The sequence below is a fragment of the Chroicocephalus ridibundus genome, chromosome 1 (genome assembly GCF_963924245.1).
Source record: "Chroicocephalus ridibundus chromosome 1, bChrRid1.1, whole genome shotgun sequence".
Classification (NCBI taxonomy): Eukaryota; Metazoa; Chordata; class Aves; order Charadriiformes; family Laridae; genus Chroicocephalus; species Chroicocephalus ridibundus.
Window position 1 is genome coordinate 90,452,956 of NC_086284.1, and position 19,640 is coordinate 90,472,595.

Sequence of the window (19,640 nt, forward strand, 5' to 3'; positions counted from 1 at the left end):
GGAGTCACCTACCCCAGGTGACAGGACATAAGCCAGCTCTGCTCCCAAAAGGCCTCATTGTGTTCACAGGGAGGTGAGTCCACGGAAGGAGCTCTGCTTTGAGCACAACGCCGTGCAAACAGCGTGGGTCTGCCTTCTGCCTTGGCAGGCAAGTGCAGCCAGTGCTGCGCTGCTCTGCGCTGCCGGATCCCTGACCTGCATTCCTGTGCTGGGCCCTGCTGTGAAATGCAGGCAGTCTGGAAGGAGACCAGCTGGACATGCGAAAGCAAGTATCTCTGATGAGGGCCATTAGTGCCAGAAAATCGCTGGAATCAAGACAATTATCCCAGAAGGCAACGGTGAAAGAGAAATAAAGCAAATAGCATAAGAAGCATAGGAGCGAGAGGATGTGTTCTGTTTTTTTAAATAGCAGGGAGGAATTTAGTCCCCTCTGGGAGTGTTTTTAGTGGAAGTTGGAAGACGGGAAGGGTTTAAGGTGAGCAATGGATTGTTGCTGGAAATGGATAGTCTGAAAGATGCTTGTATCAATTTTTCTAAGCTGTGTGCTGATTTTGCCACTTAAAAATTTGTCCTTCAATGTATTTTTAAAAAAAAAAATAAATGCATTTCAACCTAGCTATTAACTACATTTTAATGACTCAGCTCTCACAAAGGTCAGACATTTACAATAAGTCATTTCAAACATACTCTTATGACACTAAAATCAGTTATGTTCTTATACCTGACGTGGCAAAAAGGAAGCATGGTTTATTTTGTAGTTATGTTCCTGACTAATAAAATAAAGACATGAAGGTTCTAAGTGGATAAGTGTTAAAAAAACCCTTTTGACTGTCATTGTGCTCACGTGCACAGAACTTCCCTGACACCAGATCCAGAATGTAAATTTAGCCCCATTGATTTAATGGTAAGTACACTTATCTATGCTTGCAGAGTACTGATTATATGTATAAATAAATACCTATTACCATAAAAAATGATATCAGCTTTGTTTTTTAATACAAGCTAGATATACTATCTATAAATTGGAAAAAAAGTACTTATTAAGCAAAAAAAGCCATGCTTAAAGAAGTCCATGACATCTGAAGTTGCAAGACAGGCTTGCTCAGGACTGTATTTTAACTGGTCATTTACATGACATCTGTGATGGTAAGCGGAACAGGGTCTTCTAAGATGTCTGGATTAGGAAATATTTTACTGGGCTTGTTTTGTGCCACATATGGTTGACAAAACACCAGAGATTACTTTGTGTAACATTTGATAGCAATACATTCAGAGCCTAAAAGATACCTTACACCAATGAGAGTTGTCCCAGAAATGCGTGGTTGTATCCAAAACTTAAGGGAAGGACGACAGTACAGGTTAGATTTCTGCCCCAGAAGGACAGAAACAAGGGGCCAACAAAGTTGTAGGTGACCCCAAGGACCTTATCTCCATGGTTTTCACCTGGAGGTGGAAGAAGTGGGAAGCATGGAAAGAGCCGGGGAAGAGCTCCCTCGTTAAGCAGAGACAAGGGCTGCATTTAGCAGTTGCTGCATTTGTTTGTTGCACTCTGTCGTCAGATTTTTGCACACTAGGTCTCCTAAACAAACCTTCACTTTTGGGCCCAGTGGTAACTTTCCCCAGAGAACACAGATGCTGAGAAACTTGTGGGCTACTGAGCTACAAGTATCGAGTACTTCAAAAATGGACCATATCCTTGCCGGTTGGATTTTGAGCATGGTGGCTGGACAAGCCGGGGAACACATTTATGCTAGTGTGGTGCAAATAAAAGCGGAGGAAAAAAGTTAAATTTCTGACTGTGCTGTTACACGCTGCTTTTGACTTAAAATTTCCTTACAACGAAAAGAGGCACCTGAATATATTTGACCACCAGAGGCCTTTACTTTGGTTCTTGGCATGCCCTGATTTGGACATAGCTGGTTATGGTACTGGAGAGTATTTCACAGGCCCCAGCTGACTCATCCTCAGTTTGGCTTAAGCTGATCGGCCTTTTCTCGCATTGTTTTCTGTTTCCTTTTGTGCTAGCTCTTTCCTTAAATGTTCAAAGAACATGCCCCATTACACTTGATTACTGTGAACATCTTGCAGTCTCCTTTCAGAAGGAAGCAATGAAAATATTACTTTACAAGGCAAGAACAGGAAATAAAAGGCTATTAAAAAATAGAGAAAGAAAAGAGACAGGAAAACAGACTCAGTAACGTAAGTACTGCATAAAATAGCAAGAAGACCGCAATGTCATTTGAAGTCATGCTTTAAACAAATATGAATCATTTACATTTTCAGCCTCAACATGTAATTTCTTAATCACAGTTTTTTATGTGATTACAGCTGCAAAAAAAACCCCAAGACCCAGCGGCCCAGTTTTTTAAATTTTTTTTTTGAATATTTTTTTTAATTTTTATTTTTTCAGCTAATTACAGATAGATTTGGGGGGAATTTTAATGATAAGAATTTGTGTTTGGCTTTGATCATTAAAATTTTTATTTTGGTGCTTTTCAGGACTGTGTTAGATAAAAATGCAAAGCTTCTTGCTGAAATGCATTTTCAGTAAGACTTTTTTACTTGGAAGAAATGAATCCTAAATTTTTAGTCGGTTTTATCAAGAGAAGGAGAGAAATTTATAATTTCTCTTTTAGGAAGGGAATATGTCTATGCAAAGGTTATACATTTTCATTTTCTCTGTATGTTCCTAACTTTGTGCTTTCCACTACCAGTTTCTATGCATCACATCTCTCCTGATGAAATACTAGATTGGTACCAGTGTGCTTTTGTTGCTAAGTTGAATGGTGAAGTCCTTCAGCAATTAAATAAGCTTTTCACTAGTTTCAGCGTGCAGAGTGTGCTGAGTGGAGGGCGGACAAATGAGATAAGTGGAGCACACCTGGAGTACCTATGACCGACTGCTGGCTAGAAAACAAGGGGGGCAGCACCTAAATTCTGCCCAGCTCCCCAAAACCAACCACATCCGGATTGCAAAGACTGCGTCTACATAACTATTTTAATTTGGATCTGGAGCGTGCTTTTGAAACAAATCTGATCATGTCCATTCAGTGTGTTTTTCTTCACATGTTTTAGAGCAGGTTCAGAGAAATGGGTTCCTTTTTCAGCTAAAACAGACCAGACGGTGCACTACAGGACCGCACATCGTGTGCTCCTGCCACTAATGCACATTCAGCCTGTGGGAACTCATTACAGCTAGGCTGATGTAGAAGTCCCAAAATAAGTGTAGTGTGGGTGTTGGGTCCTCAGCATTGTGTGTTCCACTATGGTTGTTTCTTGTGTCTTAGTACTGCAGACACAGCCAAAGTTGATACTCTTATTTGTGTTCAACAACTTGGTGTATATTAAAAAGAGAGAAAACCTCTCCCTCTCTCTCCCTCTCCGTGTATATATATATATATATGTATATATGTAAGATCTTTTTTAATGGTGAAAGTAGACTTATATTTTAAATCTGTGGAATGGCTAATGGGCGTGATTTTGCCACGGTAATGGAGCCAGGTGGGTGAGGAGGAGTCAAAGGAGTTCTACCTGAAAGACTGGTGCCATAGAAACTGAGGAATATTATCTTGAAAATGCATAATTTGAGTTCTTATTAGATTCATCTATAGGCTGCGATAGTAAAAGCTGTCCAAAGTTTGTACAAAGTCAACACATCATACAAGCAGAGGTTTCCCAGCCTTCTACAGGTGAATTTTCTAGCAGTAAGACCTCTACGATTACACTGGCAGAAACCTTGCAACCAAAGTTCTAGCTCCACAACAGCTTTACATCTCACATATACAGTGAGTTGTGATTCAAGTTCCTATTTAAACAAACCCGTTCAATAGTTCGTCACCTTCTGAAAAGGATTATTCTGACTGTACGAGAACAGACATAGCATTGCCATACATTCGCAGGACAGCACTGGGATATTTGTACTGAGAGTAAAGTTTGAACAGCTTCCCATGGCTTATCCATGAAAGTATCCAAGGTTGTTGGTGGGTTGGACTGCAAAAAAAGAAAGGAAGGTGTATTCTTAACATGTCAGCATCATTCAAGATGAAGCAAAAGTACTAAAAGCTTGCACTAGTATACAGGAAGCATATGTTACGCCTAAAGCAAACACAATTTTTGCTGGGTACAAATTTCATAAGTGTGTGCAAGAAGCCTCTGAGGTTTTTGAATAGTTTTTTAATAAGAGCTGAAGCAGCTAGGTAATAAAGACTTTGGCAATGCTGAGAAGAGGAAATGAGAAGAGATTCCATAATCTTTAGAACTATCACTCTTCAAGTGCCTTAAAAGAAAAGAACTGGGAATTGGCTATAACTTGGTCTCATGTGTTAGCATAGGTAAAATTTAAAGCAATATTATTAGCATACAAATTGATATTGTCCAAATGCACTCTTTTGGTTAGAGATAATGGCCAGGACTCTTCAGAAAGAAGAAAAACTTATGTCCTAGCAGAGCAGAGGAAACAAATAAGCTGTAAAAAACCATGCTGTTGCAGAAATGTGACTGGCAGAATGATCAAATTGTAAGTAATCTTTGTGTTGATTTGGGAAATTTTGGAATAAAATTGCTTTGTTTATCAGTCCTGCATTGTTTTCAGTTCTTGAAGGGTTAGATTTTGACACACTGCCCAAAATGAGGGTATCAGACAGGCGGATCACGATCTCAATGCTACCCTTAAGATTTTTTTGAATTTTAATAGCAAAACATTAAGATCTATATCCATGGCATAAGGAACACATGCAGGTGCTCATTTCACCCACACACAGCCAGAGCAGCACCCCTGCCCAACAACAACATGTACTGCTACTCCTCCAAAAGGCAGAACCTTAAGAAAACAAAGTCCTAATTCAGCAGGTAAGAGCTCTGAGTGTAACTTTCAAGCAGGGAATCAATCTTCATTAACCAGTTAGGGAAACCTCGCGGGACTTTTCAAAGGCTTAAGCAAGTGGGCATGAGTCTAAATATCTTGCTGAACACAACTTAAATGACTAGCTAGACAGTGCATCTTGATCAAAGCCATTTTGGTGTGAGATAGATGTTTCCACAGTTAAGCACATTCCACAGCATGGCACTGTGCCTCTGCGGGAACTTTGCAGTGCGAAGAGAGTGCTGCTTCTGGGTGTTTGTGATAAACAGTAATGTAAGCTCTATTAGGCATCCAGTTAGAGGTAAAAACATAAACTGCGCGTGAAGATTATCTGGATAATTAAATTATTAAGTAAGCATTATGTAAGGTGGGGGGAGGGGGTTGTTATTAATGCTAATATTAAATTTTGACTGCAGAAGGCAGCCAGGTGCCTTTATTCCCCTCCAGGAGACGATTATCTCTTGATAAATCAAATTCCCTTCAGTGGCCTTATTGCAATTTCAGAACAGGCATATTATTAACAGCACTGTGTAGTTCTGTCTTGGAAAAGATAGAGTTCAGCAGGCTGAACAGAACCTACAGCAGAGCTGCATAAATCCCGTGGATCAGTGTTACCACTCAGAGTATTAACCAGGACTCTCCCGTTACGTATTCGCCTCTGGAATGTGAATTTCTGAGGTTCACTTTCAGGGCATATTCTGGTGCCTAAATCTTCCTGAAACTTTAGTTATGGCTAGGAAATTAGAATAGCTAGAAAGCTAATAGTAGTCGCCTTCTCCTCGTCCTCACCCACACGTGGAGGCCCACACTGGGCTCTGTTCAAATAGTGATAAATTGGGCTCCTCAGGACAGCCAGGAGGTCCGTAAAACACAGTATGCAGCTGTGCAGGGTACAGATTCCAGGGGAAAGAGGCTGCCTGCTTTTAGCCTGCACCTGAGGATGCAGCAACCAGCGTTTCTAGCCTGGCAAGCATCACACCATCAGAGCCCTTTGCTCTTGTTGGACACCTGGCCTTGTCTTCCCTCCTTGCAGCTGGGGAGACCCTGGTGAATGGAGAACTATTGCAGGGGGAAGAGATGGGGGGAGGGAGGAGGTTTCTTGCAGGACAGAGGAGGGTTTAGATAGAGGTGCCCGCTTCCCCCAGAGTTATCACGTAGCTTGACAGAAGCAGCACAGCTTCTATGGCACAGCCATTGCTCAGTCCCCATCCTGGATTCAGGGAGCTGCGCAGGGAACCCTGCTTTCTACCTGGGCACTGGGGCTGCCTAGTTAAGTCAGGTACAGATGCCAGCAGGTGCATCTCTTGTTTCTGGGCAAAACTCAGGGTGTGATATGTTGTGCTCTGTTGGGTATTTAATCCTGATACAAAAGGCACGGTTTGTTTGACTGTGTTTGGAAGAATATTGCTGGCATCTGTATTTCTCTCTTCTCATGAAGCAGAGAAAACCAAACCCCAAACCATTTTCATGGTATCGGTTAATCTGCTCTTGCGTATTGACATGATGTATTTATACAGTGTTATGGAGTACTATCTCCCTTGTTTAGTGAGTATGGGTGTACAGCTTTGTACGTATATGAAATGTTACAAAATCAATGTGAAAAAAATTATTACTATTTTAGTTTTAATTTATACTCAAAGACAAGAGGTATGGTTTCTCTGCAATAGTTACATTTCAGCTCATTGAAGCCAGCTGAGAGCCAGCTGTGTGCCCAGAGCTTCTCAAGGGTGTGATTATTTAATGGTAAAACTAATTTTCTGCAGTGGCTGCTGATTGCTATTGCAAAAATTATTTTAACATAAAGTGGTGAATTTTTGAGCCGATAGAAGGCTGGGTTGGCTACTCAGAATATTGAGCAGCCTTTTCAGCAGAACTGTGATAAGACCCATAAAATAACACTACCTGTCAAAATGCTTGGCTGAAGTCTAGAGTCAAATTTATCTTATAGTGACAAATTGTCTGCCTAGCTGAAAAAGAAACTCTTCTACCATGCCATTGACACCATAACTTTTAGTTACATATTCCTTAAAGACAACAGCCATTCCAGGTCAAATGGGCTTTACAAGCACTGTATTTGACATCCTCTGAAGCCAAGACTCTGTAATGGGGAAGAATTTCTCTTCACTCACATTGAGAGTGAGCAAGACGTGGTCCTTTGGATCACAGAATCATAGAACCATTTAGGTCAGAAGAGACCTTTAAGATCAAGGAGTCCAACTGTACATGAATGTGAAGGCTGATTGATACGGTAGATTCTGAATAGGATCTTTGGAAATAGAATAAAAGTTTGAGATAGATGAAAAAAACATGGTGATTCTTATGAGATATAAGCCACCTGCATATTAAGGAAGCTATATGCATAAATCATTAACTTTATATTTCTCCTTATGTTCTTCCTAAGTGGATGCTTTCCGACAGTTGAAAAAGCTACAAAAGAACATTCTGTCTTCAGCATTTGGAAAGACAAAGGGAATGAATGACATCTAATTTCTTACTCATCACCTGCCAAACTGGATGCTATACACTAAAAAGGAGGAAAAGTGCATTTTCAATATTGTGGGATAAATTCTGTTTAAAGGTGGATCCAAAAAGGAATTTTACTGGGGACTTTTTGGCAAAATGGGAAAAAACCAACACAGAACTTTAATTTTTAGCCACTTCTAAAACTTATAGATCCTGAGGCACTTTTTTTTTTTTTTAATTTCTCTTTTTATTATAAAGGCATGAAATCTGAAAAGAGAAATTCTGGTTTAAAACCACATTTTGGTTTTCAAATTAAATGTTTTCTGTCTTATTGAAGTAAAACATTTGATTTTGAGACATTTAAATTTTTTGCATATTTAAAAATAGTTTTTTTTATTTATACCTCTCTAAAAGTTTAATATCTGGATAAGTTTATTAATAGTTAGAAAAAAAGTACTCCTAATTTGTATGTTCATTAGTAGAATCCACAGCCGACAAGTGGTTCCAATCGGTGAAGGCAACATAAGCCTAGAAAACCACCAATAGTTATGACCATGGGTTTGCTCTGGAAGTTTTCAATCACTCTCAGTTTGGGGGACACCTTGCCAGATAGCAGCTGATGGAGGCGATGTGAATTTTTAAGGACAAAATGATAACAGCATTTGCTGTCAGATAGTTGACTAAAAACTGCAGAATTAAAATTTCTACATTTTTAGTTGTACTGCACAGAAAGAAGCAGCCCTCTAAAAATTACAAGCAAGGGATAGAGTATGGGGTATAAAGATGGTATCTGAGAGTTAGCATTACCATCAGTTATTATGTAAATGAGTCCTCTTGCTTACAAACACATACACACACACAAACACACACACATGTGCCCACACACACTTTTTCATCCCAATTTAAAACATAATTGCAGCTTTCGACAGATTGCCATTGATTTTTTTTTTCATAGAATGAATTAAAATATTTAAAGTAAGAAAAGATAGAAAGGAACGTTATGTCCCATTAAACTAATCAAGTGTACTAAAACTAACCCCTCCACCCCAAAACCACCCCCTGCTGCCATCCATGGCATCAAGATGGGTTATGAATGAACAAATGCACTTGGCATTTCACAAAATGAGGTTGTGATAAGTGCATGAAAAAATAAAATTAAAGCTCTTTATAGCCGGATCCTGGCAATGAGTTTAAATCAGGGCAGCAAGATCATAAAAGTGCTTCCAAATCCTTACAAGAGCAAATTATAGTTTTCTGTTTCCTGATTTTCTTTCATAGCTATTGCGCAAGTTTGTTAAAAATACTTCACCATTTTCCACAGGATGGTGTAGAGGCCAAGAGTATGAGTTGACTGAAAAAAGAGATGAATCATTTGATGGGAGGGTGGGCCTGAGGGAAGCTGTAGAAGAGGATACGCTGCATGTTACTTCAGAGGCAGGAAATCCTTCCATGACTGGTGGTCAGAATCTGTGGCAGCTGACCAGTTCCTCGCTATCATTGCAGGAGAGGGCAGCAGAAGGATGCAAAATGGAGTAATATCCCTCCCTTCCTCGGGACACCCATGCTTAGGACCTCTGTAAGACTCACTTCCCCTCCACCCCTTTTCTTACAAGATCACTTCTGCTGTTATATGTAACTCACTCTGGGAGAACAGGATGCTGGCAAGATCCTTACTACTGAGAAAGATGCAGGGTGTGGGCATATAACTCACCGGCTTCAGGAAGGCCATTTTTATGTACTGTAGCAATTTAATTACTGTGGCAGTTAGTCAATGTGATAGAGCTCTTTACCGGTGGTAACTCTGTGCAAATGAGGAGTAGCACTTTTTCCTTTATAAATAAACATTACAATATTTCTCTTCAGGTAGGAATGAATGAACTTGAGCAACCTGAAGGTCTCCATGCACTAAGTTTTTGGGGACGTGAGCTCCAATCCATGTCTGAGCTCTGTTTTGGTCTAATGGAAATATTAAAACAATAGATTTAAATAAATTAATAATTGAATTGTTTTTTGGATTGGTTGAAAAAGATTCACCTATACACATCTAAGTAAGCCTCATATTTATATTGTTCACATTATATGCTACTCTATAACAGGAAGAAATTCCTTACTGTGAGGGTGGTGAGACACTGGAACAGGTTGCCCAGGGAAGCTGTGGATGCCCCATCCCTGGGAGTGTTCAAGGCCAGGCTGGATGGGGCTTCGAGCAGCCTGGTCTAGTGGGAGGTGTCCCTGCCCATGGCAGGGGGGTTGGAACTGTATGGTCTTTAAGGTCCCTTCCAACCCGAACCATTCTATGATTCTGTGATAACGTTTCATCACACAGACACTGAGGCCCTAGTCTTTGGTATCTTGCTTGTTAATTCATTTTGTAGAGAGTAGATTCCTTCAGTAATTCCCCTCCTGAGCATTGTTTAATGCTTTAAGCAGTTCCCAGGTTTCTGAAAGATTCCCCAAGAAATCATCCCTGTTTTCTTTTGCTTTCCACCACACACCAATGGAAAGACATATTTACTGCATTGATCTCCGCATCACATAGTGTATTGCTCAGGTCAGTTGTTTCTTACAGTCTCATGTGTTTTGTAGTCAATCCTCTGCTACTCAATACAGTATAATACTCTGTCAACTTTATAACGATTGGAAAATGCACTTCAGATGTGATGACTAATTTTGCATAAAGAAAAGACATGATCTAATATAACAACCTGAAAGGATCTTGTGAAGAATAATTTCAGATGTCTGCATACATTGAAGTGTTAAGAAAAATGTACTTCAGTCATTTAACGTGCATGCAAATTTTAAAGACTGCCTTCTAAAAATGTGACTACTCAACACATTATATCCTCTCAACATGTAGTCTGAGTAATTCAGGTACAATTCTATTTCAGGTAGCAACAAAAGAAAGACGAACAGCTAATAGAGGTAAAGAGAACATAGAAAACACCGTCCTCATAGTGGTGCAGTTTTGACTGTGACAAGAAGAGAAGAGATGGCCTACTTTTTATTGTATTAAATTATATATTAAAATATAACCTTGTATCTAGAATTTGACAAGAGAATTTTAATTATAGTAAAGATTGATTCTTTCTCACAAACAGTTTGAGAAACTGTCATCTTTTTTTTTTTTTTGCCACAGCTCGTTATCGAAGATTATGAGATTGTGGTTCAGTTGCCTATTGCTGGTTTAGATCTTCAAGGGGTGTTCCCACTTGCCTCTACCAGAAGGGTGTGAGTTCCCTCTGGGTCCTGGGTTATACCCGCCAAGACCCATGGATGTCTCAGACACTTGGGGGTATCCAGAAAGACACTGGGTTTGCGTGATGAGGCAACTGAAACCCATTTTAGTTGCTTTCAAAATTCTAATTTGAAGTTACTTTTATGCAGTTACAAAGGCTATTGGTTTTTCCTGAATGGTTCAATATGGGCATTCAGTTTATTGCTTCATATCTGGAAACTGTTACTTGTGCCTTGTAACTGATCTCTTGAGTCATATTACTTTGTTTCCTGCTTAATAACTTGAAATTAAAAATTATTAAATTCACTATAAACCAGAAGTGACATGCAATTTTGGGCTGTGTTGGTTATGGTAAGAATTATCCAGCCAGGACTCAAACTACACAAAGTGTTGTTTGTGGTTTGTTATATAATTCCTGGTTTGTCAGCTATGTAAATGGTTCTGTCGATTAGTTCCTAATAACCTATCTTACCAATATATCATTTTTAAAGTGCATAGACAATAAATACAAATTAAACTAATATTCATGTTCCACTATGTTGGCTGTTTGGGAAACAAGACACCATAACACGAATCATACAAATACCCAGTGCCATACTTACTGCAAAATTCATAACCAATATAAAATTAAAAGTTGTCAGTTGATATCATTTTTAGCTAGCTTAAGCTAAATACTGCTTTTTTGCAAGGTTTTGCGCTAATGAAATTAAAGCACCTTTTCTTTATGGGAAACAAACTTGGGAAGAATTGTGAACACAGTAAAATTAAAATTCTCTTTTAAGAACTTTGTGCTTAGACAGTATGGAGATGGGTAGCAGCATAAAATCTTAAGACAAATTTGGACAAATGTTCTAATATTCCCCCAGCACACATTTACAATATTTGCAGCAAGTCATCCTTTCCCTACCAAATGCTGTGCTTTGGAAACCAAGCAACAAAGACTATGGTAGAGAGGCTAATTAATCATACATGAGTCTCATATTAGAGGATTTTTATTAGCCCTGTAAGACCACAGTAACAGCTCCACCCTATGTACACAATGAGAATATGAAACATCTACTGATTTTTTAACAGTTTTGTATTATAGGGAAGATACAGTCTGACCTTCTCAGAGACCATTTCCAGGTACAGTGACCAAAACTGTAAGTCCCTGAAGGGCTGTAATTTTGGTAGAAAATACCATTTTAATTTTATTTCTTGTAAAATATACACCATGCACATACTCCATATTTTATTAAATTACTACAGAAACAAGAAAATAGTTATTGATGGGGATAAGAGAATAAATCTGGTATTTCCATTTAATGGTCTTGGACAGCAGTTTGCTAGGTTATCGCATGCAGCTTGAGCTGCACAGAAACATAGTCTAGGTACTTACTGTATCACTAATAGCTGGATTATGAAATGATTCATTTTTGGAAGAGGTTATAAATGCACATGTCTAGACCTACTAAGAATTCTGTGCTGTATTGCACGGCTTTTGTGTCCTTGAAGAGCTGGGGCGTATGAGTATCTGAAGTGTATGAACATTTGAAATCTTTGTTAAGGTAGTTAGGTTATGAAAGGAGTGCAGAACAGACATTCACATCATCTCTCAAAACTGTGAGAGGAATTTATATGACAATGAAAAAGCTGCGGAAGGAAATCAGCTTGGAATTGCTTGCTCTTTTGAGAACGTTTCAATTCCTTCGAGAAATAACTCAATTCAAGCACATTTAGTGAGTAAATGTTGCGCTACCTGATCCAGAATAGTTTAATACTGGTCCATATTTTAATTGTTAGGAAGGAATAATTTTCACTGTGTTAGGTGGTACTGTGTTCTTTCCAAGGCACATTTACTCCTATTTCTCCTCTTTTGGGAGTAAAACCAAGACCTTAACAATTAGGCTTGAGGAATGAGTCCACAAACGATGAAAACCAGAGGCTGAGTTGGGAAAATGTTAGCGATAAAGTCCTTGGGGAGATATTTCTATATTTTAGCTGTTCTTTGCCTGCTTACTTCTCTGTTCATTTCTTCTATACCTGTTTAAACATTTTTTATTTAAATTTTTGCAAACTTAGTTTGAGAAGGAAAGTGTATGGCATAGTGTCAATGGGAGGGTATTTCTGGGAAGGTTAAGTTAATTTACATGGAAAAATGCTTCCTCTCATAATGCAAATCAGAGAGAATGTAGCAGAAAAAAAAATTGCTCCTGTTATATACTAATTATAAATGAGCTTTAGTGGAAAATTTATATGCTCATTTGAAAATGATCTCTGTTTTTTGCCTTGGAGTGCTGAATGGTAATTAGAATAAAAGGTGTTCCTGCAGTGGGGCCAAATGCGCTACCAAGGCTGTACTGCAGAAGCCCCATGGTTCCCATAGTGTGCAACTCCTAAGCATCAACTCATATTTTCCAATTAGGAGTGACTAATGTTCCTCTATGTGTGGCAAATATATAATCAGTCATTTATCCCTGCTGGAAGCATATGAACAGAAGCCACCACTAAAGTTATAATTTTTTTTTAAACATTTTAGGTCTTTGCTTTGACTGAATATATATCATGCTATTTTTTTATTAAAAGAAAAGTAATCATGAACTTTTTAGGATGAGGGATAGTATTGCATAAGGTTTAGTCTATGCATAACTGCTGGCTGCCGAGCAACAAAGGAGAGATATCAGGAAATAAGTGAAAAAATAACCTCACTTAAGTGTACATAGCTTATCATGCACAATTTGCAGCTTATGAAAAGGTTAAACCAAAGGCTGGACCAGAGCTGCATTGGTTCCAGCACAGAGTGAGAGTCCCAGCTAAAGTCTGTCACACAGTACCTGAGCTCAGCATCCCAGTATCTGAATACAGAAGCAGTATTACCTCTCTCAAAGGACATTATCTGAGCTTCTGGAAGCTCGGATACGGAAGCTCTTTACAGTATTTTACGTCCTGTAAGATTATTTAAACGGTAGACATGTACATAACTGACCCCTGATTTACTTCTGTCTTTGCTTCCCTAGATGACCTTGATAATGACCCCTAGATGGTCTTTGGTTTTGAGTCCCATGATGGAAATGGCAATGTGTGACAGACTAGGTGTGAAAGAGTCATTCCTCTGGAAAGTACAGTCTTATAACAATCATTGTAATCATAAAACCCATCAGGTCTTAAACGTGAAATAACTAATTGTGTCATTTTAATTAAATGATTCTTACAAGGCTCAATGGGTCATGGAAAGTAACTGCAAGCACAGAAGGAAGAAAACAGATTGAGGACTTCCTCCAGGTTACACAGGAATTAGAGCTGGAGACCTTCTTAGAAATGGCAGACTCATAACCATTAAACATACGAAATGGCTATTACATATTACGTCTGCATTATGTACTCGTTTGCCACAGACATTGCTCCTCACAGAAGGTGTCATGTCTTGTTTATTACATCTTTTAATGGAAAATGTCAGAGAGGTTTGTTAAGCTACTTTTTCCAGGATGCTACACCTAGATTTTCCTTTGTTGCAGTCTATTGGATTTCTTTTATATATTCCTGATGATGTTTCTTTTCCTTCCCCATGATTTGCTCTGACTGGAGAATGTTAGTGCTTAGCCTCCTAGACTTCTTAGTTTATCACCACGGAATTCTACATTGCTTGAATCTAAGTGAGAGCAGCCCTATTTCAGGCATGTAGTATAGGGGTTGTGCGCTTTCCCTGGCTGCCACTTCAAATGTTCCTGAGTACTCTGCTGTGCATCTTTTTCCTCATCCATAAAATATAGATAAAAATAATGGTCTTTGGCTTTATTTTTTAAACCAAAAGGCTTCAATATGTATTGGGGAATAATTTTATATATATATATATATACAGACATATATATATATATATGCTTAAAGTTCATTACTACATCCATTCCGTGCAGTGGTGCTTGTTACTTCCCCCCCCATATTCCATGCTTAGATGTTACCTGTGACCTCCAGTCTCACTTCTTTTCTAGTTTCTGCATGAATCTGATCCATCATCTATACTCCTTATGGACGGAGCTGCTGCACTTTTCCCATGATGAATCTCTATCTATATTACGCTGAAAATATGCTTAGCTCCATCAAAATCCTTGCTTCTTTGCTTCTAGTGTTTGCAGTATTTTTTGGATTAGAATCCTCAGCGGAGCTAATTAATGCAGCCTACAATAATGTATTTATATGTGCAAGTGATCAGAAAAATGTTAAATAAATGTTTAACATTATGCACTACAATGGGATTCCTCAAAGTCCATCAAGTTAAACATGGAGGATGTTGGTGTGACTGAGGCCGTTGATTTAGACTAACACATATTCATTCCAGAGGCAACAAAACTCTCTTGAGCCGGGTACAGTGTTGCCCTAGGTTGTTCAGGGTTTTTCTTCTGTTCAGATGGTGGTTCTTGCCCTCTGAACAGTAAAGGCTGGAGCCTCCTCAAGTGAGTAAGAGGTTCCTTCTTGCCTTACTTTCACATGAAGAATAGTGTTTGTAAACATGACAAGATTAATAGCTTAGGCATTAGCATTGGTAATAAAAGAGCTAAGGAATAACTAGAGTGAAGAAAAGGAGAAGCAGACGGTAATAAGAGAGGATCCATAACAGATTGGCTAAAATAAGTCGCGGCTAAGCAAGATGCCTTTTCTAGACTGGGTGATCTTTAAATGTCTCTATGTCAACACTGAAGTCAGTTGTCCTACAAGAAGCAGCAGACTGTGGTGTCAGTGGAAGTCTGCTGCTGCACGCACTCGCCCAGGACAGCACGCTGTCTACTGACAGCCTGCTTCACTTGTGGTTTATGAGTGAACCCTCAAAGGCCCGATGTTTGGAAATCCAGTTGAAGATCAATGGTTCATCCAAAAAACCTAAACCAGATGGTACTTGGCCAGTACTGCTGTTTGGAGCGTTTCAGTGTGTAGCTGGCCAGTTCCTTTTGCTGAGTGTCCTCTTCTGATTCAGTAGGCTATAATCCTCTTTTTAATGTTTGAACAAATCGTTCACCAAAGTCATGGCAGGAGGCTGTGATTAAATGTGCGGTTCTACACAGCTCCAAGAATCCCTAAAATACCTGGCTGAAGCTAGAGTCTGATACACACCAGAGGCTGTGGGAAACAAAAATGTATTTCCTAGTCTCAGTGACACGAACTAAATTAGCGCTCTGAAGCCAACCAAACACCCTTGCTGGATATAGTCTGATACCCGCTGATGCCAGTAATTGCAGTTACTTTGCTAAAATAAGCGAAAATGATCATTGTCACTGACAATCTGCTCTGAGATAGCAGCTTTTGCAGACAAAGGGCTTGATACCACAGCAGCATGTGCTAATGTCACAAGATGATATGCACAGTTTCTCTGGAGGCTTCAAGCAGGTATCAGACACCTGGCACAGCTTCTCTGTGCAATATCTGAAGGAAGCCATTTCCTTTCTTTCCTTCTGTAGTCATGTTACTTTATGGGTTTGGGTCGTACTCTATATTATTTGGCTGTACAGCAGTTTGGCTACCAGGGTTTTGCTCTAAAATGCATTCTTTGCCAGACTTTTCACTTTAATTGCACACAATTTGCTTTAGTACAGAAAAACAGAAGGTTGAGCTGTTTTGAGCTGGCAATGTTGATAAAACACTGGAATACTGGAACAGTGTTTTATCTCGTTAAAAAGATCTTTGGAGGCAGGCTATTCTTATTTTCAGTTTAACAGTTCAGGCTTTGGATGGTACGTGCACTTAAAAATGTTTGGAATACCACAGAAACTGATGAGATTTTTGGAGACAATGAATGTGTTCTAGCTCTGTAATGATTTCAGTTTGCTCAGGGAACAAAGGCTAATAGAGGTAATCTATCCGGTAGTGTGTCTCCTACTGCAGCATGCCAGGAGGAAAAGAAAAGCCCACGCACAGTGCACCAGATGTTCACAACTGCACGTACAGAGCAGAGCTATGAATAAATCTTCAAGACAGGCTGCAGCACTGTATTTTTGTTCTTCCCTTACAATGTGTTTGAGAAGAGTGCCTTCAAGGCACTGTGCACAGCAGAACTAGAAGAGGGATGAATATATATGTTACCCTCAACCTGGTGTGCCTATGTGGCTCTGTTCACCTTCCGCGAGGTCCCGGGCTGTCCCTGCGCTGAGTTTGGAAGGCGATGCTGCTGCCTTATCCACAGGGCGCTCTGATGGCTGCTTCTTCCCAAGGGCATCCCTTTCTCATGCTATTCCTGGGATTTCTAAAGAATGTAATTTACTGCTACATAGCTGTTTAATAGCAAATAATGTACTGTTAAATAATTCTTAAATTTTTTAAAGGTTTTTGTGTGGGGAGTTTAAAAGTTTTTTTGTGTGCTATGTCGATAAGACCAGAATAAATACCTGTTGCCTTATCCTCTGATCTGTTTCTTACCAGCGTGATTGTCTGTAATATTTTTTTTTTTATCCCTGAGATTGTAGGCTGTCTAGACTTTTCTTTGTGTTATTTTTTTGTAAAACAGAATGCACAGTGGGGAATTTATTCTGGAGGAAGGTTCTTAAATATTGATAGAATGCAAGTAGCAAGGAGCACCTTTTTTACTAACTTTGCCTTTCATTGTTGAAGATAGGAATGCTGCATTGTGTTGGCATGGTTTAAATGAAGAAAGGGGAGGTTTTTTGCATGTCTGTTTTTTTTTAAATGTTTAGTATGGAATTAGAGTAGACGTTTGTATGGAAATAACTACTCTAATACATATACTGTTATTTGGTATTTATTTATCCTCCCCGATGTTAAAAACCGTGAATATACAAAGCAGTCAAGATGAGTCCTACTTATTGCACACTTTTACGTGTGCAAATCTGTACAGTTAAAGAGTGTACTATGAGCAGCTGACACCTGGTAAAAGGAACTCCCCAGCGTAAGTGTGCGTACCTGCCTGCGTAACTTCAGTAAAACTTCATGCTGAATCTTATGATTCCACAGAGATGTTTTTCAACATGATAATGAAACAGAAGATGAAATGCTTGAGAAGAATTGGCTCTTGTTAATGTATGCAGAGATGCATACATTAAAATGGTTAAAAAAAATAGTCTTAAGTCTTCAAGCACTAAAGTTGAGTAAAGTTTAGAAAAAGTTTACCTAGCAGTGGTAGCGCTGGATATTTACAAATACATTGGTGACATTTCTAACACCGTTGTAAAATATTACCACTTTGTGCAGAAAGAAGAAGCTATTTTGGGCCCTGTTTCTATTCACTCTCTCTGCCTTGTTTGTGGTTCAGGGAATGGGGAGCCCATAACCGGTGATGCATCTGCAGCCCACATTGTTTCTTCATGTAGTCCATATCCAGCCGCATTTTTTCTACAGTTTTATTGGATAACGTTCAGCTATGCATTAATTTTGACTGATGCACTTGAAAGATCTTTTCAAACATCATTAATAAAAAGATTCCTCATCCATGGTATAGCTAGTTATTAGTGGCTGTTTATGTTGTCTCAGGGCTTGCTAACCAAAGAAGCTGCATACACGACACTAGGCGCTGAATAAACACAAGTGCTTTAGTGAAAAATCCATGCTTAAACCAGTGTAACTATTAATCAGCTTGAATAGTCTTACCCAGAATAAGGGTTTATAGTTAAGGCTATAGCGTTGCCTGTGAGTCAAAACACATGAAAGTAATGGTTCAATAAAGTGGCCTCAGCCTTCAAAAGTGCTTATATATACAGTTAAGATAATTTACAGCAAAGGATTATCTTCCCTCTTCAGGAAAAGTTTGTAGACAGGGCTGGAGGCCGGGTTGGGAGCAGGGGTTCTACCAGCAGTTGCTTAGACTAGCTGGCCTGAGTGCTCTTATACTGCTTCTTGTTTGTCCCTGGTAAAAATCTGCACCTTTTTGGATAACAGCTTTATCTCAGTGTCCGGGCAGAGGGGTGGATGTGCTCTGTGTGGTGGCTTTTTTGTAATCTTCTTCCACTTATACTGTTGTATAACCACATTATGCCATGCTGACATCAAACACTTTTTTGATGGAATGTAATTTGAAAAGATGGTAGACGTAATTCTGGACAGAAAAACGAGATTTTTATGCATAGAATGCATATGAAATGCATAAAAATGCATTTCTATCACTAACAAAGTCTCAGAATATGGTTTAGGAAACTCATGTGTGGCAGCCACAGAAAAAGTGTGTTTGCGGTGAATTTTGTATTAATTTTCATAGGAAACATGATGAGATGGAAATGGAAAGCTGCCTTTGCCAGCCAGCTTCCAGAGGCATTGCATTTTGTTGCCCTTTAGGAAATGTGCGAGAGGGAGGCATTTTCAAGGAGCTTACAGTGTAGCACTTGGCACTCGTATTAATGATGAAGGGATTAAAGGCACACAAGCATTTAATGGGGTAATTGTTTCAACCAGCTCTGCTTCTGTATTCGAAGAATTCAGTGGCATCAGAGACATCCCGTCTGCCTCAAGCCCGGTGAAGCTATTTACTGGGTCTGCTGTGCCCTGGGTCTGCTGTGCTAGGAGACTTAAACCAGCAAAGAGTGAAGGCGCTTTGCCCTCCTGAGCTCCTTAAGGTATCAGGGTTGTAGAGGCAAAGTGACTTACAGCTCTCCTACAGCCTTTAAGGATTTTTATGCATATAAAATATGAAGTGCTGAAGTGCTAAATTGGCTGAGCTCTAAGCCAGTTTACCTCTACAAGCATAATAGTTTAAGCAGTTGAACATAGTCAGAGGTTTCTGTTGAGGACAAAGTGCCTGCAAAGCTTTTGTGGCTGGCATATTTCCAGTGCTTTGGTCTAGCGTTTGCTGGCCATGTCCTGTAGCCTGACATAACTGCAAAGACACTGTGGTTTCACCAGCAGAGACAAAAACCTGCTTGTTTGAAGACTATTGTACTTTGTTTTAGAGCTCACTTATGTAGATATCTGTTACCTGTATACAAATGTGGGTATCTAAATAGCTTTCCTTTGCAAATCAGGGGTCAGGGATAAAACCTCCACAATTTGCTTATGAAATGTATGGTAATGTGGAACTTGTGACTTGAAAAACATGTGTTTTAAACAGCTGGAACTATGGAATAAATTCTTCCTCTCAGCCACCTCAATATGTATTCATTCAGGAATTTACAT